Source organism: Pseudopodoces humilis, chromosome 2 (genome assembly GCF_049639895.1).
Source record: "Pseudopodoces humilis isolate 2021_Gansu_Grassland_sample_001 chromosome 2, ASM4963989v1, whole genome shotgun sequence".
Taxonomy (NCBI): domain Eukaryota; kingdom Metazoa; phylum Chordata; class Aves; order Passeriformes; family Paridae; genus Pseudopodoces; species Pseudopodoces humilis.
Genome location: NC_142201.1, coordinates 58,639,947 through 58,664,363, shown reverse-complemented (window position 1 = coordinate 58,664,363; position 24,417 = coordinate 58,639,947). Strand labels below are relative to the sequence as shown.

The window sequence follows — 24,417 nt, the reverse complement described above, 5'->3', positions numbered from 1 at the left end:
TCAACTGAGAAATACTAATGAAGTCATATTTTGATAAAGAGCTGTAATGAAGATATTAAAAAGTGTACTGCTGCTTCTTTTTTCAGATCTTCCCCTAAAGCAGGGTGCAAAAACAGGATGATAAACGACATCTAATAAAATCATACATGGGTAACTGCCCTTTAAACAATAAACTGGGACCCAGTTTTGCTTTTAAGTGACATGCAGGTGTCATAAGGACTCAATTACTTGGAAGTAACCCCAAAATTTTCTTCTTGGTAATTAAACATAACCAGTAGTTGGAGATACTAATGTCCATAAAACTATGGACTTTATGCAGTGTGAAATTATGGGACTACTGTTTAATTATTACTGGCAGCGTTAATGACAGCTGTCCTGAAATGTATTGGAATTTATCTCAATGTGTTTGCTAGAAGTAGCTTCAGGTTTTTCTTACTCTCATCTTCCCTGCTCATTGCAAGGTTGCTCCTGCTGCTTCTTTGGTTCCCAGCTCCTTGCCCTGCCGCTACACCCTCTCAGTTGGCTGTTCGGCTTGGGTCTCTGTGTCACGCCTTCCCTTATCACCAGTGCACTGCTTTGGATTCTGCCTTTCTCTGGGAATTTGTGAAAAACCAGTGCATGTGCCAGCCCACAAACAGAACATGAGCGTACTCTTCCTACACAAACAAGGTAGAACTAACTCTGTCCTCACCCTCTGCACCACATTTTTAAGATTACGCTTCTGTCAGGCCATTCAGTGTGCCCTGTGTGATTGTAGAGCCCATCCCAAGCACCTGCACTGCTGTGGGCTAGGCGGCTTTTAGGGTGTTGTTTACTAGGCACAAGGGTTTGTTTAAAGAACATGAAGAGCGTGTCAGAAATTTACTGGCTCTGGCATTGGCTGTCTGTCCGTGCTCCACTGGATGCTGCACTTTAACTAAATTTCCCCAAGCATTTTGGCCCTCCAAAGTTTCACTGTTTTTCAGGGGCTGATCAGTTTGGTGTGAGCAAGATGATATTACTTGAAAAGATGAGATGTTCTGCAGAAATATGTTTGTTCATTTAATTTAGGATGACAGAACACAGTTTTAAACCGTGCCAGGGGAGGTTTAGGTTGGACATTAGGAAGAATTTTATCGCAGAAGGGGTGGTCAGCCATTGGAATGGGCTGCCTAAGGAGGTGGCAGAGTCATCGTCCCTGGAGGTGGCACTTGATGCCATGGTGTAGTTGACAGGGGGTTGTTTGGTCGTGGGTCAGACACGATGATCTCAGAGGTCTTTTCCGACTTGAGTCTGTGAATTATTACTCATGGTGGGGAGCGGGGGGATGTTTCGTAAGGATCGGAGGCAGCGGCGGGGAGCCGGGCGGGAGCAGGACGGCGCGGGGCGGGTCGGGCGCGCTCCGCACACGAGGGAGCCGGGCCGGGCCGGGCCGAGCGGAGCCCGGGCGGGTCACGAGGCCGACGCCGGCCCGCCCCACCCCGCACCCCGCCGCCACCTGCGGGCCGGGCCACGCGGAGCGCCGGCCGCCGCCCCGGGGCGTGTCGTGTCGTTCCGAGCCGAGCCGCCCGGCCCCGCCGTGAGTCACCGTCCGGGGCCCGGGCACCACTTCCCCCTCTCGACAGGAGCCATTTTAGCTGCACGACGCTGCGGGGAGGCCGGGGCGGCGCCGCGGGCCCCGCGGCCCGGCGGTACGTGCTGCCCGGGGGGCGAGAGGCGGGCGGGAGGGCAGGGGGCAGCGCGGCGCCCCGGGCTGCGGGCGGCGCCTCCCGCTGCCTCGACGGGCGGCCGCGCCCGGGGCAGCGCTCCGCAGCCGTCGGGAGAAACTGCGGGGAAGAGGGAACTTCTGGAAAAGGGCAGCACCAGGGAAAAGCGAAATATAAGTTGGGCCGTGAGTAAAGGGACGTCTCGGGGCAACAGCGCCGTGAGCTGCCTGAAGCTGAGCCTGTTGCTGCGGGCAAAGGGCACCGCGGCTGTGCTTCTCTGAGCAGCGCGCTGCACGAGTGTGACAGCTGGCTTGTAATTCTGCTGCGTTTTATACTTTTGTCTCCTTTTAAGCGTGCGGCGGTGCCAGGCAGGCTGCCGGTCTGAGCCCTCCAGCCGCCGCTCAGCGGACTGTAAAATACACGTATTTTATTTATTCTGAAGCTGCGTGTCCCTGGACTCGGCTAGCACGGAGCAGAGCTCGGTCTAGAGCGATTCGGGCAAAGTGTTGGCTATCAGCGCTGCGGCTTTGAGCACCTTCGCTCCACTGCTGATAGCCCGGTGTGGTCCGTGGAGACTTTAAAATGGCAGATTTAAAATATCATTTCAAAGACAGCTCACTCTCTGCGCCTTTAAATTGAAGTTCCCTTTCTGCCGAAACAGAGCCATTAACGGCAGCCACCGCGGTGTCGTTTCTAAATAGAAGGAGTTGTTCGGGCAGGTACTCACCTTTTCCTGAAAATTATTAAGAAATGGAAGTTATGGTGATGGTGTGGACCACCACCATACGTGGCAGACCAATTAGAAAATAGGCTTAGTGGTAGTTGTAATGGGAGAAGAAAATCTTGGAGGTAATTGTGGTGCGTCAAATTGCTTCATAAACTTTCAGTGGTTGAAAACCACCTTGATTCTCCTAATTATGTACTTCTGAACTCTAGCAAAGTGTTTTGAAAAAGAATCAATGTCTCCACTTTCTTTGAACGAAAATGTTCTTCTTTAGAAGTTTTGTCTGAGTGTATAACTTTGGACCCTATACTTCAGTCTGTCACTTGAGAAATCAAATTTGGTATCTTCTTACTGAAAATTAAATGACAGGGCACTTGAGCTGTTGTGCACAGGGGAATACTTTCCAGGTTCATTTACTCTCTAGAGCCTGTATCTGAGAAGTATAATGAAGTCTTGCTTAGTAGTGTGATCAGTTGCAGAGGAGGGAGAGAGGGAGGCAACCATTAAGTAAATGGTCATGTTTTGGGTGAGGCTGTCTCTTGCTTTCGGCCTTCCCAGGGTTCAGCCATATCTTCCTTCGGCATCTTACAGTACAATGGTATTTTCACTATCTTTTCATTTAACGTTTTGGGGTTTTTTTCTTTCTAAAAGCAACAAGTTTTACAAGTGTTCAGAAGGTTTATTTGGTGCATTGTTACATGTTGAAAAATCACAGATAAAATTACAGAGGAACCACTTGAAAAAAAATATTTTGAGTTGGTAATAGAGGTTTTTTTCTGAAAAATTCTTAAATATATTTGTATCTTTCTTTTTATCATCATGACTTTTATTTTCAGATCCTAGGGCTCTCTGCTTGCAACTGGTATAACATGACCCTCCCTTTCCTTATCTCTTTTCTCCCTTTCTTTCTTTTGCACCAGACCCTGTTGAGACATCCAGCCCTAAAAACTTGAGGTTTTAAGTTTTTCTTTCTAAGTCATCTCCAAAGCTGCAGCTGCTTATCTTGGGCAGAAGGCTTTCTGTGTTCTAAAGGGTAAGTGGCTGCCGCTGCTTTCTCTTGATCAGGGCTTCACAGAGGAGCAGTTCCTCTTTGAAGGCAAAAGCTGCCATGTTCAGTCTCTTGCTGCTGTACAAAAACTTTGCCAGGGCCACAGACACATCTATGGTACAGTGGTGGAGCTAGGAAAAAGTGATTTGAAAGTCCTCCCAAGACTTAGAGTTGACAGCTTGGACAGATCTAGAAGCAGAGAAGTGGATTAGAAGGTACAGAGAAATGGTGTTATTTTTTGTATAGCTGAAGCTCATGTTTGTCTCAAAAAAAAAAAAATATTTCCTACTTTCCCCCCCTCAACCCCCCACACCCTCAAGGCAGAGATCTTTCAGTTTGAATTGAGTTTGTGATTGTTGAGAGAGCCATGGGAGTGGTGTCATTAGATGCCAGTTAGATTGAACATTATTGCCAGATCCCTGCTTTTACAGAAGTGCTGGTTTTCTAATGTGTTCTTTTCTCATTCGTTGAATATTAGAATTGTCAAGTCCATGGTCTTGGTCCTCAAATGAGAAGAAAAGAGGTAGACATCCAGATCTGAAGAATGTTGTTGGCCTGGTATAGCCTGATGTTTCAGGGTTGCTGCAAACTCGTACTTCAGTTGTGTGTCTTAACTTTTTTGGACACTTGATGTATGAAAAAAGTCAAATACATGAGGTGTATTTCAGCGCAGCTGTATTCACAGGGGGGAACTGTGACAGGACTGTGCTCAGTGAGCTGATAGAAAAGAAAGAAAAATGGAGGATTTCCCTCTGTATCAGAAGAGAAGCTTTGATCTCCAAAACAGCTTTCTCTTCTTGCAGGTGTTGCAAAAAATTCTCAGCTTTTGCTTGCAGATTTTGTTGTTTTCACTGACAGTTTTGGTAACTCCCTGAAGTTTTGTTGGGTGTGTGAGAAGGAGCGAGGACTTTCCCCACCACAGTGATTCAGCACAGGAGTGGCAGAAGGTGGAGTTCACCTCTCCAGCCTTGGTTACAATCTGCACCATAAGCTCTGAAACTTTGCTACCATATGCCAGTGATTTATGGTGCTTATAATTTTAATGCCACTGACGTGTTTTAGAGATTATTTGTATTCTTAAATCTTGCTTTCTTAAATCTTACCTAAGTGTTTCTCCACAGATAAAGTAGTTGACAGAGACTTTAGATGCTGGAATTTTAAGTCTTTTGCTTATCAAAAGTCTGCAGCAGCCGTGTGAAAGGCTCTGGATGTTTTCACTTTCCTGACCTGACCTGACTAATCTATGTAGACGTAAAAACGATTTATTCTTCAATATGAGCCTGTCCTTTGGCAAAGCTTCCCACTGACTCCATGGTTGTACTGAGAGGATCCCATTGGATAGGGACCAAAGTGTATGCATTCTTACCTTGGTCTGCTTTAGGCTTTACCTGTCAGCCATCTTCAGTGTTGAATCAGAGGCTGGAAATCAGGTCATATGTTTGTCCTTAAAGAGCTCACTCCTCTTGTGTCATGTGGAGTTTGTTCAAGGTTCAAGCAGGCTTCAATGTGAAACTGATAGTAGTTTGGTTAGCCTGGAAAGAACCCCCAATTCCTAAATTTGTGTGTAAAAATTATTTATCTCTATACTGGGGGAAAAGATACTATTGGTTAGGATAATTTGCTAGGAATAGAAATGCTAAGTACATAGGTTGGAAACTGTGGGAAAGAGCTGATTTGGGATGGATTGAATGTCACTGTTTTCATCTATAATTAGATATTTTAGTCTATTCCTAGAACACACTATATTTAACTCATCGTCAACATTTCTGTGTGAATATACCAAATACATTTTTTGTTTTGTGGGGAATGTACTGCACTTCTTGAATGCTGCCGTTAGTGTACTAACGGTTTCACCGCTGCACTTGTGAGCTCCTTCCGCATTTCTTTCACCTTCTAGCGTGGTAGTGGTTTGACTTCTGTAGTGGGTTCAGTTTAAATGTCATACCACACAAGTCTTGAGTTTCTGTGTTGGAAGACAGGAGTGAGCTTGGGTGATTCAAATTTTTATCTGCTCTTGAGAGAAAGAAACATTTTTACTTATTTTGGCTGCATATACTGTTTTGTCATGCTGTATGTTCCTCTAGAGTTACTTGTGTTTTTCGTGAGATCCTTTGGTGGAGTGAATAAAGCTGACAGGTTAGAAGAAAACTACCTTGGTCTTCTGAGCTTTGTATCAAGTAATTTCTGTTCTCCAGTTTTTAGTTATCTTGGTGTTTATTCAGTTTTAAGTTGCAGCTAGGGAAAGAAGCAGCAAAATGTAATTGTGAAACTGCAGTTACAATTTGTGATACCCAGTGCTGACCACTGTCAGAAAATTAATGTTTAACTTGCCCTTCCAACCAGACTCAATTTCAAGTTAAGAGCAAATTGACAAGGACAGTTTCCCCCTATTTGTGTCTGCTACATGTGCTGCCCTACATAATTTTGGAGCTCACAGGAATAGTTTCCCAAGGATGTGATGACATGGTTTGTTTTTAGTGGAGGCTGGCTTTCCAACCAGAAGATGACCCTTGTAGGAAGAGCTTTCCTAAAAACTGTGTCTTGAAGGCACCAGGGCTTGCACATTGTCTGCTGATGACAGAACTTGCCTGGTATTGTCCTTGGAGGTTCTGGTTACATTATCCACTGCATCCTCTTCACGCGTTTTCTGTTTTGGGCTGTCATTCCTCTGCCTCCAGAGCATCTGTAAACTATTTACTCTCTGTAGCTATTCAAGCTTTGTCCTGATGCCTGTAAATTAAGCATGCAAATAAGAGTATTAGCTATTAAGAAAATAATTGTGAAGCTTACAGGCTGTGGAGGGCAAAGGGTCGCAAACTGCACACACTGCAAGAATTTGTTTCCCTGTCTCGTGGTGCCTCTGACCCAGCTTGTTGAGAGCTACATGTGCCCAGCAAAGGGCTCCAGGTACTCTTGGTGCTGAGCTATTGAGAGGCCATCCAGTTGTTTCGAGTTTGTTTTTTTTTAAAGACCAACTAATGCTATAGAGAGAAAAGAAGGAACTGTAGAGAGGAAGTGTCTATCTGGGGATCTTTCTTCTTTACAGAAGAAAGATAGTTTAGTCATATGAATGAAAATGAAACTTTTTGTGTTGAAAAACTGTCTAAAGTTTGCAGAGGACGGCTTGCAGCATTTTCAAAAGTGCTGCTCCTTTTCAGTGCAAAAAGTGTATTTCTTTTAGTATCAGTTCAAAGCAACAATGAATTAAGTTACTTTTGAAGTGACTAAGTGAAACACAGTTTTAATTTGTCTGAAGGGCTGTAATCTGAGCAACCTGATCTAGTTGAGGATGTCCCTGCTCACAGTAGGGAGGCAGACTAGATGACCTTTAAACGTCCCTTCTGACAAGAACTATTCTATGATTCTTGCGCAGAAACCATTGATTTAGACCATTTAATATGGACTATGAAGAGATTTCCAGAGGAAAAAGCAGCAAGAAAGTTACTTTTGGGAGAATATTTTCCTATTTGGGCACTTCTGAAATACATGTATCTGATTTTGAATGCTTGATGTAATGCAACATTCTACCATTTGTTTTTATAAAGACCTAATTGTCTTTTAGTATGGTCCTTTAAATGACACGTATTAAATCTTGTTTCAGTGGTACTGAACTAGAAATAATTCTCAACAGTAAGAAATATTGAAAAACTTTTGCCAAACTACAAGATAAGAGCTTGGACTTGCAAATGTTTTTGGCTTTTTTTTTTTAAATTATAACAGGGGTATTTGCAGAAAAGGTTGAATACTTTTGAAGCAATGTAGCTAGAAGGGTATATTTTGCATCTAGATTCTGGTGTTTGTAATGTTTAAAGCCTCTCTTATGGGTGCCATATGTTTAGGTGGGCTTTGGAAGTGTTTTGTTAATTTGTGCTTTTAGACTTGATAAACAGAAAAGCTGTGATGACATTTATTGATATATGATGACGTGAAATCTGTGCACTTGAGGGGAGAGACAGTAGCAGTTATTGCTTGCAAATAGCTAGCTGGGTAAAATCATATTACCTTGAGAAAAGAAACCCAGGACTACTGATGCATGCATGCTTCACAGATATAACATGGCAGTAAAAAAAGGAAAGGGAAAAAAATCAGTGAGAAGTTTGGTGGGTTCATTTTTTCTGCCTTAAATGAGGATCTCTAGGTGGGGTGAAACTTCTACTGTGTGGAGAAAGCAGTTTCTTTCTGACAGAGGCTGACTTTGGAGAACCTGTTACACTGTCATGAACAAACCTGGTATTTATTAACTAGATGGGAGAATAATGCTAGTGCCTTGATGCTGGCTCTGGTATTTTCTCACACCGTGTGCTTACAGAGCTTTGGAGCACAGTGCTTCAGCCTCACACCAGCTGCTTTTTCACTCATAAGTGAAGGCAGCTATGTAACTTCTCTGCTGATTTGGTGGCACATCCCATTAAACCCAGGCAGCAGTGGTTTGCATGGATGTGCCCTAGAGCACAGGCGGGAGATTTGTGCTATGCAGGTTGGATAGTGAACTGTCCTGGAGGTGATGGGTTGTAAATCCTTAAACAGCTCGTTTTTAGCATCTGCCCAGGCCCTTAGCTTGCCCTTAGGTAAGACTCAACAGGAAAACTGTATTACTTGAGGTAAAGTTGCAGTTTAAACACTAGACCTCTGTTTTTGTGAGCGTGTGAACCTGCACCAGTCTGATTTAATTTAAAATGTGCCTTCAGTGAATCAGTCAGAGGTGGGCATGGTCATTTCCTGGTTGTTTCCTTGGCAGTAGCACTCATCCAGCTGCTTGAGGACTTCCATCCTCATTTTTTCTTGCTGACAGCATGGATTGTTTCTTAGTGCTTTATTGCCTTCCCCTCCTATCCGCAGTCCAAGCTGTTTGCGAGAGCAACCTTTTCCTTACCTGGTTCAGCCAAGATGGGCCAAGTTGGCAAGTCAGATGTCGATGCCACAGAAGTTGCTGGGATGGTTGACTGAACCAGGTTAGGGATTGATTTCAGAGTGGTGGAACTGTGGAGTTTGTAAGAGCAATAGAATAGGGGTTGAGCAATAGAAGGAAAGATGAAGTAGCACAGTAGTCCTTGGAAAAGGACCATTTTTCATGGCCAATGTTTCAGAAAAGCTGTTCTTAGAATGATTGACCAACTCTCTTCTACACATCACATTAAATCTTGTTTTCCAATTAATTATCTGAACACCACAGCTGGATGCTTCTGATTGAGAAGAGGAATGTGTTAACTAATAAATTAAGTATTGCCCAAAGTTATGTAAAGGCATAAGTCTTAATAATGTAAAATGGGAGGAAAAGTTGTCTGTTGTTAGTTTGGGATCATGTGGAAATAAAAGCTTTCGTTGAAGGCAGAAGCTTGGGCTTTTTGTTCTTTTTACTTCAGAGAAGTAAAGTGAGGAGAAGGGGAAGGAAATGCAGGGATGAGAACTGCAATGCTGCAGTTTTGAAAGAATGTTAACTTCTTGCTTTGTTTAAAAATATTTTAGTTATTCCTGTTTGCTAAATTAGGTTATTTAAATGAAATGATGACCTTTGCTCTGAGCCTGAAACAATCCAGAAGGAAAGCAGGTGTTCGAGAAGATTAAACCTCTTACCTCAGCTAAGAAGTGTTCTGGTAGGGCTGGAGTTCTAAGGGTGCCATATTTGTGCTGAGACTGAAAATGTAAGAATGAGGAAGAATTTTAGAAGTTGATTATGGTCAGTTGCCAAGAGCAATGCCATGATAAATTATTAACTCATTGCACTGTACTGCCTTGTAGTGCAAACAGAATAGCTGGTTATTGTGCTCTGCTTGGTAAGTCAACACTGTAAAAAATTCCTCAGTTATCTGGAAAATGTCTTCTTTGGGGTGTTTATTAAAGGGATATGGTAGAATTAAAAACCATGTTCCCCTCTGCTGAAGCTGGTTCAAACCACTAGAAATCCATGAAGGCAGTCTGTCTGGGGAGCCTGGTCAGTGGTTGTTGGTCAGCTCAGTTACACTTTTGCTCCTCTCTTTTCACAGTGCTTTGGTGTGGTGTGGTCGCCCCTACCTTCCCCAAAAACACACCGGAGCAAGGCAGTTGGGCTGTTAGGTGCAGAGACATGAGGCAGGTTGACTCATAGCTGTTGTGCTGGAAAAGCTGTTCTGTGGAGACCACTCCTCCTGTGTTAGCTGTAACTGAGTCAGAAGAACAAATGCAGGAGCATGTGGCTACCTTGCTGATGCCGTGCAGCAACAGTCTCAAGGAACAAATTTGCAATCTTTTAAGAATTAAGTCATCCTGATTTTTGTCCTCTCCCCCTCTTATATTAGCCCTATGCTTCTTACATTAAATTTCTAAGTTAGTAATCTATAATTCATGTAATAGATAAGAATTTGCATGTAAATATTACTTTTTGTGTTGTTATGCTTAGAGCTAGTACCGTAGTAATACACCATGAAAATAAATATGAGAATTTTGAAATGTTTGCTGTGATAAAATCTGTTGCTCTGTAGCAGGACACAGATGAACTTTCAGGGTTAAAAAGAATATCCAGCTTGAGAGCAAATAATTTCTGGACCAGTGTCAGAATCTGCCACCCCAGTTTTCTTAGGAAAACATTGAATCCTGCCAGTACATGTTGCAAGATATGACCAATGTGACTTAAGAACTAAGAAGCAAATCTGCAAAATGCTGTTGGCATAGTATTGTTGGAATCTGAGATGGAAAAGACTTTTTTTTTTTTTTTTCAGTTCTCCTTTTGCCAGTCCAGCAAATTTAGTAAGGTTCAGTTCATGCTGCAAGGCTTTTTTTGTTCAGAAAGGCTTTTGAGCAACCATTACTTTTTGTATTTTATTTTTTTAATTTGTTGGCTGCTTGGGATTACTTGAGTACTTGTCAAGGGTGGGACATGTGTTTTAAGTGGATGTCAGAAGTGCTGCCGAAACAAATGTTCTCTTAGTGTCTGATGGGTCCTAGTTTAGGGCTTTCATTCTGATTTCCAAGGCATGAAGTGATCAAGCGTTCGGTGACACGGAGTGATGTAGTCTTGTCTTCTGAGGCAGGGGACAACTGTGGTTCTGTGGAATAACTCACGTGGTCACAGAGCTCATGTGGGAACATGGAAGCCAGGGACAACATATGCTCTATCAGAGTAACCTAATATTTCTGAGTTGGAAATTAGAATTTGGACCCTGTTCTTTTTCAGGGAATTGCAAACCTCTGACTTTGAGGTGGCAGTTCTACTAAGAGTGCCAGTCACCAAATGAAGTTGTTTCTATCTTGAACCATTTTGGGATAGGGATAGAGACCATGTTAGGATGGAGCACCTTGGTTCCATGAAGAGTAAAATGTGTCAGATACTCCTTGAAATCCAGTGAGGATGTGTATTGCTTCTAAGTTTATGCAGAAAATTCTCCCGGACTAAAGCAGTATGTGATAACGTTAAATCAACTAAATATCTACTGGTTGATATATTTCCCCAATTAATTACATGACTGACATGTCTTGCTTTAATTGGTAGCCCTGCAGATAACAATACAAAATTGGTTTTCCTCCATTTTATACCACCAGTTGGCCATTGATGGGGGAAAGATATGAGGCCATCTTAATTTCTCATCCTACCTGAAAATACAGTTTTTAGGCCGACTAAGGAGATGATATTTTCTGACAGATGATATTATGGAGAAATGTAAGATTGTGCAGAAGACAACTTGCAGAGGGGCTGAGCATATCATATTGCTTCACATATAGATACTATAGAAATTCTAGCTGTGCTGGAGTTTCTGCTTTTCACTGAAGTTCTGCTTTGTCTAGCAGTTGGTTTTTGTGCTTACCATGTGGGTACCAAATGCTTCTTCAGGGTTTCAATTTTGCAGTAGACTAATAGGTGTGTTACTCTACGTATTAGAGTTAGAAAAGCCCTGTAGATCATTAACTTGTCCCCATTTCTAGGACAGGGTGGTCATAGAAAAGGCTGGTACTGTATTTGGCAATGGGTATTTTTGACACTGATTGTGGTTCACATCTGAAGATTTCAGAAATAATCTTAGAAGATTTCATCTGTTAAGTAAAGTTACTTGGTTTCTTGGTGGTGTACAAGCCTGGTTGAGGAAGACCAGACTCAGAAACCTCCACAGCTGTCCTGCCTGTTTTCCTGGGGAGAACTTCCCACCAGTGTTTTGTACACTGCTTTGGTAGCCTTCTGGGGCCACATTTCAATACGCTTGACCTGTTTGCTTCTTCATCCATCCATCTGGCTGGCTTTCTGCATGGGGGCCTAATTTACTCCATTTTTTTCCCTGTTTCTTCAGAAGGTGTCACAGAGTCTGCTCCTCACGGGTGGCCACGGCTGGCGTGGGGGGACAGGGGTGGCGGTGCTTGCAGGAAGCGCTGGCGGCTGGGCCCGGGTATCTTGGGCCGCGCTTCCTGTCGGTTAAACCACGAGCAGGGGCGCAGATGCGCCAGAGATGGCAACAACACCGCCTGCCCCAGGCAGCCATTGTGTAACCTGCTCTCTTGGCTGCGGCATGCTCTGCGCCCACGCGCCAGGGGCCTTGCTGTGCCTCCCAGACCCTTCTTTAAACACCTCAGAGTAAAGATCAGTGTTTATTCAGTTCAACAGAAAGCAGGACTTGAACTTGTGAAGCGTGAATTGTATGAGAGTAACCATGAGAGCTGTCTTAACACAGCAAGAGCTGAGGTCTGGTGTTTCGTTTTCCACACCTACCAGTGTGGGAGTTTGTAAATGCATCTGAGAAACAGGCAGGTTGGGCCTCAAGTCGACCAATTTCACTAATATCTTTCTGGGCAGGTAATTGCTGTGTTACCTGACCAGCTTTTATTGTAAAATCTGACTTTTGAGTGGGCTTTTTTTTCTTTTTAATTATTAATTTTTTCATCTCAATACACTTGTGGTTTTAAGACAGCTCTGGCTTTCAGTTAAACAGCTTTTTAGAAGTGCACAGAAAAAGCACGTAAAACCTTCTATTGTAAACGATGTAAATTTTTAATGTAGGTTGCATGATTTCTGAAGATATTTATGTTATTGTAACATAATTAATTTACTGAAACTAGAACTCTAGTAGTATCTACCCCAGCATCATATTTTAGAGAACCGAGTACTCTGCACATGAAAATTATTTTAGAATTGAAACTGTGCATACATTTCAGTCTTTTTGTCTCATGTGGTGACCTTTTCTTCCTTATGTGACAGCATAGCTCCCAAATATTGGTTTTTTCTCTTAAACTGTATGATTGTTGACTAGCCAGCATTGAGTAGGTATGTCTTTGCCATGTGATAAAATGTTTCTGTACTATATGCTCTTTAAAATAGAGGGTCTCACCTGAGGGACGCCTTCCTCAGGGTAGGGAAGAGTAGAAAGGTTGTAGAGACAGTGAGATTGGATGGGTAAGGGGTTTGGGGTTTTTTTGTTGCAGTTGGTTTAGTTTTTTTCCTCCTGCCTTGTGTTGGGATGTGGGGTGCTCTGCATTGCAGCCCACATGAGAGATTTTGCATACAGAGAAGAGCTGCTCTCACAGAGGCAGGCACCACTCTGAGCTCCTGGTCCCCTGGGTTTCTCCAGGGCCAGGAGCCAGCACCACAAGGGCAAAACTCGGCATTTTGCCTCTGTGAAAGGCACCAGCTCTCACATTTCTACCATAGCTGCACTGGACGCCTTTCACAGCGATGGGATGATTCTGCTGGCCTTTCTCACTTTCAGTTTTTGAGCACTGTTGTTCTCAGTACTGTCGTGTTTGAGAAAGGAAAGATACAAACAGGGCACAACCCCTGAGGGAGACGCATAGTAAAACCTGGACAAAACTGCTTGAAGTGTATGGCATCTTGAAAAAATGCATAGATTTGTGGGATTTTACCCACCCCCAATTCTGATAACTATTTCATTGTATCTATGGTCACAGTAAACCACTGAGACTTCACAGAAGCAGGTGAAATATTAGACAACAGAAATGAAAAAATGAAAGGAGGGTGGAGGATAAATTTAAAGAATGGATTAGAAACTATGTAAAACAGCCTGTCTCTTCATTACCTTGTTTATTGTACTAGTTAATCTTCCATCTATCACTCAGCTTTCCCTTGTGTTTTCTTCTTTTGCTTTTTTTTTTGGTGCTTTTTTATTTTTTTTTTTTTTTTAGTTCTTTATTGTGGGGGTTTTCACCATATAGCTTTTTGTTTGTTTCATTGGATTTTTTTGTTTTTGCTTTTTTGTTTGTTCGGGTTTTGTTTGTTTTGTGGTGTAAGGTGGGTTGTTATTTTTTTATCTTCTTTTTTCTTTTTTTCTTTTTTTTCCTCCTGACTCTGTATGGGTTGAATGTTGTACGGGGAGAGGAAAGGGTAGGTTGGAACTGATACATAAAAAACAATTCTGCCTCTGGTTCCTATGATAATTTGTGGGTTTTCATAACAGAGATGATGTCTGCTGAGGAGCTTCTTGCGTGATGAGGCTGTGGTGCTGCAAGAAAAGCTGGAATGTTTGTTTTCCCAGAGAACTAAACGAAAATTGTCAGAAGGCTGGAACAGCTGTCCTGTGAAGAAAATCTAAGAGAATTATTCAGCCCAGAAAAGAGAAGACTCCAGAGAGATCTTACTGCAGCCTTTCAGTGTATAGATGGGACTTACAAGACAGATAGAGACGTTTTACCGAGTCCTGTAGTGCCAGGAAAAGGGACAGTGGTTTTTGACTGAAAGAACATAGATTCAGATTGGACGTAAGAAAGACATTTTTGACAATGAGGGTGGAGAGGCACTGGCACAGCTTGTTCAGAGAAGCTGTGGATGCCCTATCCCTGGAAGTGTTCAAGCTTAGGTTGGATGGCGCTGTGAGCAATGTGATCTAGTGACAGATGTCCCTGCTTCTGGCAGTGGGATTGGACTTCGATGATCTTCAAAGGTCCTTTCTAATTCAAACCATTTTCTGGTTCTCTGCATTGGGGCCTGCATCAATTCCTGATTATTTAGTGACGTCAGATGTGACCTAAGGAAAGACCTTTCATCTTCAGGAGCTGAAACCTGCCTTTGCTCCCATTCATTATATGGAAAATTTAGAGTGGTCTCAGTCCTTTCTTATGGAAGCGTTAGAGGTTCTTAGACTGAAGGAAAGGTAGGAACAACCTTATCCTTATGGGTTAAAGTGGGAAAAGTTGCTGTAGGAGAAATATGTCTCCTCAGTTCCCCTTCTGTGTATGACACTGTAAGGGTTTCTCTTTTGGGAAGCATGAGTGTGCTTGTGCAACAGCCCCATTCAGACAATGCCTGAGAGAGGGGGCAAGTGCATGCTGAAATATCTGTATTACTCACTCTGCAGAGCCGAGGGGAGGAAGAAAGAGGTCTCCAGGTTTGTGAGCCACTAGCTGCAGTGAAATTGTGCTGCTTTCTTTTGCAGAATGAGACCAAGTTGGGCACACAATTCTGCACAAGGTGATGGGGTGATTTTGCATTTTCTCCAGGTGATTTGGTTCCCCCTCCAGCCCTGCCTGCTGCCTTGCTTCCTCCCAGGGCAGTCAGGCTGGCTCACAGAACCCAGTGGTAGGGGCTGCAGCTGGATGGCACAGGGACATGGGCAGCAGCCACCTCTGATGCCTTATTTAGTTCTGCAAAAGACGTAGGAACATGAATGATGAAATGAGGAAGAAGCGAGGCTTGAATTTCTCTACACCTGGTTTGTGGGAGCTCTGAAAGTTTCCAGAATGCACTGATCCTGTAGGTGTTTTCATGCAACACTCATAAATTCTGTGTCAAGTTCATTTCATTAGCAGTGAATTTCTGTGTCTCCCAGGAGCAGGTGTGTGCTCATATGAGAGTGACTTAGGCTTCAGTGTACACTTCCCCAGACATTACGAAATGAGAAATACTGGCCTGTCCAGACACTGCCTTCCCTGGAGGGACCTTTGCAGGCCCTATTCCTTTTCCATAGCACTCTTAAGAAAAATATTTTTGCTTTTTTATTTTAATCTTGTTGGTCTTTTAGTTGTGCTTTGTCACTGTTTGAAACCCCATGGTGGGAATTGTTAGTCTAACAACAAATCAGAAAATAATTTATATTCTCTTAATAGCCAAGTTCAATAGTTTGAAATTCCCCAGACTAATAGTCTCCCTTCTTAATCCCACCCCATGCAAATACTTTAGAACATGAATTTAGGCAACATTTATTTCTGTAAAAAGAAAAATGTTCAAATGGCATGGGAATATTAGTTTCTGTCTTATTCTGCATAGCTGCAAGTTAATGTATTTATTATTGTAATTATGCTGAACATCATGAAGCATCTGCATTCTTAGAATAACCTGAATGAATATATTGCATTTCAGAGTGCATTACAATTGGGAGCTTAAAAGCCCAAAAAGCTAACTCTTAATTATGTCTTGAGTGAATGTTCTCCACTACAACTGTGTAAGCAGTCTCTCACCTTGAGGAGGTTTTAAAGTCATGATTTTAGATATTCCCTGTTTGGTTCTTTAATTAAGATTTTTTTCTGCATACTTTTGAATTACTTGGGTCTGTAACATATTATGTCCTGGATAGATGTTCAGTACTGCAAAAATGTCTGTACTCTTCATACTGTTAATGCTGCTTCTCCAGTTCAGGCAGTCTTCAGCACCCCATTGATTTAACCCAGGAGTGGCTTTTGGGGAAGGGCAATACTGAATAAATAGGTGAAGGGCCTTGTTTTTAAAAAGGCATTTGATTCAGGACTCTTACTGTGCAGAATTAAGAAGCAAAGACACCATCATACTCCAAGTCCAGGGACTGGGGGATGAAAAGCTGCATGTCACCCAACAATGTGTGTTTGCAGCCCTGAAAGCCAATTGTATCCTGGCCTGCATCAAAAGCAGTGTGGACAGCAGGGTGAGGGATATGATTCTGCCCCTCTGCTCTGCTTTCCTGGGAGCCCACACTTCGGTGATTCTGTGAAAAGAACACAATTTGGTGAATTTCTGACTTGGAACCTGAAAGGTAATGATTACCTTTTGAAGAGCTGGCTGAAATGAGACAAACATATGCAAGAGGGAAATAAGAACGGTATGGAAGGATTTGCCTCTGAAAATGTTGTTCTTAAGGCACATCAAGTGAGTAATGCTGAAGGTGCTAGTAGGGAGAAAGAAGGAAAGATGATGACCAAGACTGGAGATAAAAAGCTCAAATCTGCAGCTTCTCTGCAGGGGTGAAGGAGTCATCTCTGGAAGGTTTAGAGACAAGTGAATTATGTTGCTTCTTTCCATGTACAATGGGGAGATACTCAGTGTGTCTACAGTGGATAAGATTATTGGTATAACCTGCACATAGAATTCTTTGTGCTATGTGCTCCACACCCTTAAGTAGTTGGCTGTCTAGTAACAAGGTGGTTTGTGTACCAAACAAGTTACAGCAAGAGCCTAAGGTCTGGGTTTTGTTGGTTTGGTTTTTTTTTCTTTGTTTTGTTTTTTGAAGTCCCTCTGGCTATGTAATACTCATATTTTCTAACCAAGACCATGTTCCTCCCTCCATGTCTCACTGCTCTGTGTGTGTGTTGGTACTTTCTTAAAGTTGTATCCCATCTGAAGCTCAGTTTTAGGCTAATGTTTTGAAAGTATTTGAATTCAGAGCAAACTGGTCAGCAGGTGACTTTGCTCCCTTTCCTGCATGGTGCAGATCTTACCTATTGTTTTTCACTTGAGAATATCTGGAGTATTTTGAAGGAACAGGAATTCCTTCTTGTCTTCCTCTTTGGTGAGCTGTGACGCTGGTACAAACTGCCCATGCAGAAAGCATGTCCCAGCTCAGAGCTGTGACTCATGCAGAGGGAAAATATACAGTTACAGCCTTCCAACCCAAATTAGCCTTCACCCTTCTACCTGTGAATTTAAAAGCTTATATCCATAATTTTCAATAAATTTCAATTTTTTTTGTTAGGCTTTGGGTGATATGTGAGTTGCAGCTACAGTGGTCTGTAAATTATCATACAGTGGAAATCAGACAGAAGATTTCACCTCAGAAAGGAGTAACAAACGTCTTGCTTTGGGAAACTCTTAAAGATGTGGTTTGTTTTAAGAGACCAAGTCTACTTGACCTACATAAATGCTGTCTGAGCTACGTAAAAAACCAAAGTTTTAAGCCAAAAATTTGGCTGTTTAAGCCAAAAATTAAGCTGAATGCTCTTGTGCTAAAAAACTCCAGACAATTATATTAGAAAATATAAACAGTCAAAAAGACTACCTCTGACTTGGAAATAAGTGAGAGGGAATTCAGAAGTCCGACTTATGGCTCTGACTTCCCTATGTGCAGCTGTTCTTTATCAGTCTGCCAGATTGTAGGTATGGTTTGGTACTTTGCACTTCTTAAATTACCTTCCATTGCCATTTCTACAGACTTTTGAATTAAGTAATTCCACTTGTGAGATATTAGGAAGTGTTACCACCTTTTCTTGGGTTGGGCATTTTTGTTATTTTTTTGGGTTTTTGAATTTATATGAAAGCTCAGTGCAAGTATTTGTGATTTTGAGAGTAGGAGATGTGCCTTTATTTTTCCAAGAGATTTGCTGATGGAGATTTGTCTCTCCCATCCCAAACTCATGAGTAAATCCCTGCCTGTGTTAGGAATAATGTTGGACTCCCCAAGCCCTTGAAACCCAAAAATTCACAATACTACTTGCCTTAGTTCACTCATCAAACTATTTCAGAAAAAACTTCTGAAGAGGAGTAATCTCAGTTGTTGTGACTGAATGGGTGAAAAAATGGACCTTTGGGGATGTTTAGTGAAGGTGTGTGTTGTGCTGGTTACAGAGAGAAATTATTGGAGAAAACAGGTGACTTCATGCCTGGTGCAGAAGTTCTCACTGATTTATTCCTGTGGTATATAAATGTGTGACTGAGTATTTAATTTCTTTTATTTATGGGTAAAGTTAAATGAGGATCTTTGTGGCAAATAGCTAAAAAGCTTCAGGTATGGTTTGCAAAAACATGTTTTAACTGATAAGCTTTATAAATAAGACTGAAATACGTATCTATATTTTACTCATGTGTCATTGTTAACCACAGTGCTAACAAGTATAAATAAAAGTGTTCTTGTAAATGAGTAGAATCTCAAAGACCAAAATGCTTGTCTAGTGCTGAGTTAGAGCAGCTTATAGATAAGTATTAGTTGCAGTGCTTTGTGGTATGAGCTGTACTGTTTCTAATTACAAGCCCTCTTAGCCATTTATTTTTTGCTTTGCCTTGATTGGGTCTGCAATTCTTATCTAAAGGAGTAAAAGCTACTTAAGTAAAGATTTAAGTTAATGCAGCATGTAATTAAAGTTCTTCTTGTGTCTTTCATCTCTGGTCTCTTGAGTTAGCTTGCTTGTAAGAGTGTAATGGTGTTCCAGCCTATATTCTCAGCTTTAACAAAATGGACCACTGGTCCAAAGAAGAAGGATGCCTGAACAACCCTGGATGAGTTGTAAGAATATACATATTCATTTGTTAAAACTCTATTTAAGTTCAAGATGCATGATGAACATGTAGGAAAGCTAAGGCACCTGTCATACAAGAACACATAAAATACCTTATGTAGTCCTCTGAAGCATTACCACTGTAGCTGATGGCCCAGGGATGGCCATACCTCTTGTGTGAAGAGGGAAATTGCTCCTTCTTTTGTTTCAGCATTGCAGGGTTTGACTTGCCACTGTCTAAATTATAGGCCCTAGTCTGTGGAAATAGGGTTGGCAGGACACCTTCCAGAAAGGGAAGCTGGGCTAAAAGCTATCAGGGAGATGGTGGAACAGCCAAGCCCAGGGCAGCACCATGTGCTGGCTGGGCAGAAGGAAGCTGGTGATGCTGGGAGAGCTGTGGGCTAGAAACACCATCTCCTTGTGCCATTCCAGTTACGTGCTGGGAACACACCTGTCTGTCTCATGCTCTAGCAGCAGGGTCTGAGGGGAGGCAAGGAATCCGTGGGATTACATGAACTTGAACCCAGAATGGGGATTGGAGTTTCTGAGACCCGCTGAGATAAGTGGCAAGTGCTTCCAGACCAGGGTTCTCGTTGGAGGTAGGGTCAGCAGGTGCAGGTTTGTTCTTGCCAGCATCTTGGGGCCTCTGTTCTTGGCGTAGCCTGCCTGTGTTCTGCAGTTCCTAAAATGAAATCTCACTGTATCCTGTAGCTGTGAGGTAAGAAGGAAAAATGATTCCTCTGCTGCAAATGTTTTGTAGGTGACAGAGTCTAGAATAAATGTTTCTTCTGTTGGTAGAAAGGGTTAAGCATTGGGGGCAACAGGTATAGGCAGACTTAGGTATGTGATATGTTCGACTGTTTTGCAAGGTGCTATAAATGTTGGCTCCCTGTAATCTGATACCAGGGCAGGACAGGCTAACCTAATGGAGGAAAATAGACAGCAATGTAAAAGAACTGGAAATTCAAGTCTAGCTGACTAATACCAGCCTGCTCCAGAGGCTTTTGACTGTTCATTTTGCTGACAGCTGACAGCAAATGAGAGGCAAACAACAGAAACATGGCCTAATCTGCTCTGTGTTCATACAGATTTTTTAAAGACACTGCAAAGGTAAGACCCTTTATATTTCTCAGCCTGGCACTTGCCAAATGCAACCTTGAACATAAACATCATTGACAAGAGCAAAGTACCAAACTGAGGCTTGAAGTCCAAGTCTGTGTGTTTGGGAAAGGGGAGGCCTCAGCAGGTTCTGTGTGGATTAGTTTGTGCCCCTTTCTGGCTGGTGGATATCAATTAAATTCAGATTTCTGAAATTGCTCAAGTACTCAAACACAGAAATGCAAATCACACAGCACTTCTATGGCTATGTCAGAGAGTAGTTTTGAACCTATTAAAATATTTTGTTTGTTGCTTTTGACAGTCCAGTTAGAAGAGTTTTTTTTTTAAAAATGAATTGCAAAATGAAATCCACAGAATGCTAAAAATCTGTGTTGCAGAAGTTGTAATTGGATTTTTAATGAGCTGGGTCCTGTAGCAACTTTTGCAGAATGCAGAAAAAGCCCTGTGGGAGTTTAACTCCCTGATCTAGAATTACTGATGCTTGGCTGGAAGTGGTTGCCTGGAATAAGAAACTTTTAAATAGAACTTGATCTCTGCTGGCCTCTTTTTTTTTTTCTTTTCCTCTTTAATATATATGTATGTGTGTGTGTATATATATATATATATAGTGCTCATTTATAGTGCAGCTAAAAAAAAAATTACTGGTTTTTGCCATCTTTTTTTCTTTGATAAATTTAACTTTTACCTGCAGGTGATTTAAAAATAATGACTGTTACTCATTTATGGGCAAAATAGTTTTTAGGGAACAATTGACAGTTTTATGTCAGTATTGGGTACAGACTGGCAACTGGTAATTTGTGAAGTTTGGCATCCTTCCAAAGCAATTATATTTTGTTTCTCTGATCTTTCTTCCTCCCAGAGCCACTACTTAATTTTCCTGTGTATGTGTTAATCAAAAGAGCAAAATCTTTCAGGGTCAAACAGTTCTTTCCCCCTCCACCCCTCTTTTACAGGTTTCCTCATATCTTGTTTTAGCTGTCTTGGACCTCAGCCCTTACGCTCTTTCTGTGTTGGGATCTTTCCCTTGGAAATCAGTGAAATTTGACTTATCTGCAGCTCTATTATTACAGATGCTTATAGGCTTGTGGTCTTAATGCTCCATAAAAGGTGCTATTAAATGCCAGAAACCACTTAAAGGTGCCTTTTAAGATGTTTATTTTGTGTCACTGGAAAAATACATTTAGTTTGCAAAGATTTCTGAACTGGATTTAGGATTTCATAAATTTACTGTTTTCTGGGTATCTTTTTTTAAAACAGCTTTTTGAGATTTTCTGCAGTTTAAAAAATAGGAAGATATATTTGATACTAATGTTACTTATTAATGCTGGTAATTTGATTATCTTGTTACAAGACATAAAACCAGTCCTGTCTCTGCAAATTTACTATTGGATAAAATAGCGTGTACTAATTGTGGTAGAAGAAGTAATGAGAGATCTTTTGTTTTCCTTTGTCTCCATAATTAGTATCACTTACCACTTGATGAGCTAGACTAAATGGACATTTGCAGTGTCATATCCAGCTTGTAGTCCATCTATTCTGGTTTTGCAATGTTTAATATATTACTGTTTGTCTGGTGGAGAGTATGTAAATCCAGAAGTGCGCAGTTAAGAGGTATAAAATGGCAGCAAAATCCTTCATTTAGAGATGTGATTGCAATCTGCAATACTGAAGGTTTGTCTTGTGTTAAGACAGCTCTTTTTCATTGTTTAAAAATAAATCCTTATGTAGTGGGGCTGGTTTGGTCTAATTACATTGAGCTGTTTTTAAAACATTTTACAATTTTCCTAAGCTTTTGACTTCTGTCATGTCTGTAGCAAGGAGTTTGAGCAAGTACCTCTAGGCTGATGCATTTTTAATTGCTTTCCTTTCATCCTTTCAAAACTAGTTGCTTCTTGACTTAATTGAATGTCTCCTTGTTCTCATTTTATTAGTTGAGAAATATGATCACCGGATTTTTTTTCCTTTCTTTACCAATAGTGATGAATTAACTACAAAAGGCAGAATCCAAGGGCAGACCAAGCTAGTGACTGCCAAGAGTTTTGGACCAGCAAACCACACTTCCCAGCCTCTGCATTTATGGGACATTAGCATGTTTGTGTACCATTACGCATTAGCAAGAGGAGTCTTTGCTATGAATGTTATGTTTTCATCTGGTCCTTGGATCCATATTACGTTGCTGAACAAGGCTATGCTTTCAGAAACATTCCCTATAACAAAACCTGGTGGTTTTGTTAGGATAAGAGACCTTTAGGTAGCCCTACAGAGAATTCTTAGAAAGATGGGCAGTCATGCTGTCAGTTGCCAGGGAGCTTGGTGTGATGGTGTGCTTGTGGCCAGCATTTTTGAGGTGGTAAAGGCCTGACTTACACTCCTCTCTCCTTTTTGATAATACCTGTGCACAGATGTTAGCTTTCCAAGACCAAGATGTTCGTACTGCCCTGAGATATTGGTGCTGCTCTGTTCCCTGGCTGGAAAACAGACTGTGGAATTCTTCCATGCTTGGCAAACAGTGTGCTGACCCATGCACTGCCTGGGGGACACTGTCCTTTTAGATGTCCTCTTTTTTTGGAGGTGGGGGGGTGGGCAGTTCATCTTGCTTGTTTGGCTTTCAGTGGGTGAGAGAAGATCAAGCTAAGTATTTTCCCAGCAACACTGGGGTATTGATGAGCAGCAGTGGGTGGAGGTGGCTGAACTGGAAGCAGCGAAGGAGGACTTTTGCAGATCCCCTTGTTGTATGGAGATGTGGGAGATTGTGGGGTATTTTTCTAATCTTTGGTAGGCAAAACAGCTGCACCAGAAGTTAAAAGTCAATTAGTAGTAGAAGGGCACACATTTCATACATGTGCTTTGGTGTGTATGTAATGCATGTGCACATGGATGTAAAGTGTTTTCATGCAACTGCAGCTGGTTCGTGTGTGCCTGGGTCCATGTGTCCGTGCAGGCAGGCAGAGTAGGGGCTGTGCAGTGAAGCAACGTTATGTGGCTTTTATCTTCCTGTAGTTGAAATAAGCGATTTATCTGTGACCTGACACATCAGTAACCCAAATTTCATTTGGGTTACTTTGAATTGAAATGTTTCAAAGCTGTATGAGTAGCCAGGTTATGGCTTAAACACTTCCAAAAATTTACTCTGCTCTTTTCTTTTTGGTGTCTAGTGTGCCAAAAGTCAGGAATCTGCAAAATTATGTTTGAATCCACTAAACAGTTGTGACTGGGATGGAAGGAGAGCTGAGGGCTGGCAAGCAAGGAGGAAAAGAGGTCCAATCTCTCACATGATTTGGGGAGGAGAGGTGGGATGGAGTTGTCCCATCATGGGGGATGGGTCATGTCCCATCTCCTTAACCTCTTCTTATACTATGCAGCTAGTCTATGAAAATGCAAAATTCAATTCTTTTCATGCTTGGGGAGTAGGGAATCAGGAGAGTGGATTTGGACCCTCTATTCCCCCTGGAGTGTCTTTGCTCCCTTGCTTTAGGTCAGCTAACTTTTCCTGTTGAGTTGGTTCTACTTTTCTGGAGCAAACATTGCAGAGAAGTGACTAAAACCCAGCCAGGCCTTTCCTTGTCTGATCAAATTAGGGAGGCTTGCTCTTAACAGATACTCAAGTACTTTTTTTTTTGAGCTTAGGAGCTTCAGTACTAAAGCTGGGGAAAGCCTGTCTCTCCTCAGTATCTTTTAGGTTGCTCTCTAGGCCTGGCCTATGGGTAGAGGGCTGATCTTTTGTTGCTACAGCATGTATTAATTACTTACAGTGCTCTACATCTACACACCTACACTGATTTGGGGCTGCCTTGACACATTGAGCCTGCTGGCGAGAGAGGATACAGAGGAAAAAAAGCCTCAATCATGCTTTAATTTTTTTCAGCTTTCCCAGCAGTGCTCTGCCAGGTTACTGGGGTTGTGTACAACAGCTGTGTTACATAAATGTGCTGAATAAAAGAAACTTAAAAAATATGAGGGAACATGGGAGATTGGAAGAAAAGGGTTTTCAGGGGTGGGGGAGTTTGTAAACAGTGCTGGAGCCATTACTGTTAATAGTCTGGAAAGGAATCTTGCCTCAAAATAAATGTTCAGGCTAAAAGAGATAGTTACAAAAAAAGAGATGAAAATGTGATTTTTAAATTTTTTTTATTTTTTTGTGATGGCAGAGAGCTTGTTGCTTGCATTTGTGTTTTTTTGCTCTCTTTGGAGTAAACTTCTGTTTTTATGTCAAGTGGGTTCATTTAATTTCTTAGATATTGACTGGATTTTCTGTCAGTTTTGGGGTTTTATGCTTGATCATATTTAAAAGATAAACCCTCTTACTCTTTGTCCTCCTTGCTGTATATGCACAGAGAGCCTGTGGTTTCCAGACGGGCTGCAAAACAGGGATTTATTGATAGTGATGATTTCTTTGTCCTTAATGAAAGCTCAGCAAAGGTCACTCTCTTGGCTTTTATTATGTCAGCTGCCCTTTGCACAGTTTGCCCTAGGCA

General features: G+C 41.9%; 1 protein-coding gene across 6 annotated transcripts in view; it reads left to right on the top strand.

Moving 5' to 3' along the window:
• Window positions 1-24,417, top strand: part of ELF1 (E74 like ETS transcription factor 1) — an 83,327-nt gene that overhangs the window by 17,428 nt on the left and 41,482 nt on the right. Inside the window, exon 1 of one of the 6 annotated variants that reach the window (XM_014250554.2) lies at window positions 1,572-1,670. The exons of 2 other annotated variants lie outside the window; for them this stretch is intronic. The gene's annotated coding sequence lies outside the window, so the exon portion shown is untranslated. Of the gene's footprint in view, window positions 1-1,571; window positions 1,671-1,782; window positions 1,871-3,360; window positions 3,443-14,290; window positions 14,521-24,417 lie in introns of those variants that run through there. 3 more of the 6 variants (XM_014250579.2, XM_014250566.2, XM_014250561.2) reach the window with 3 other exon arrangements.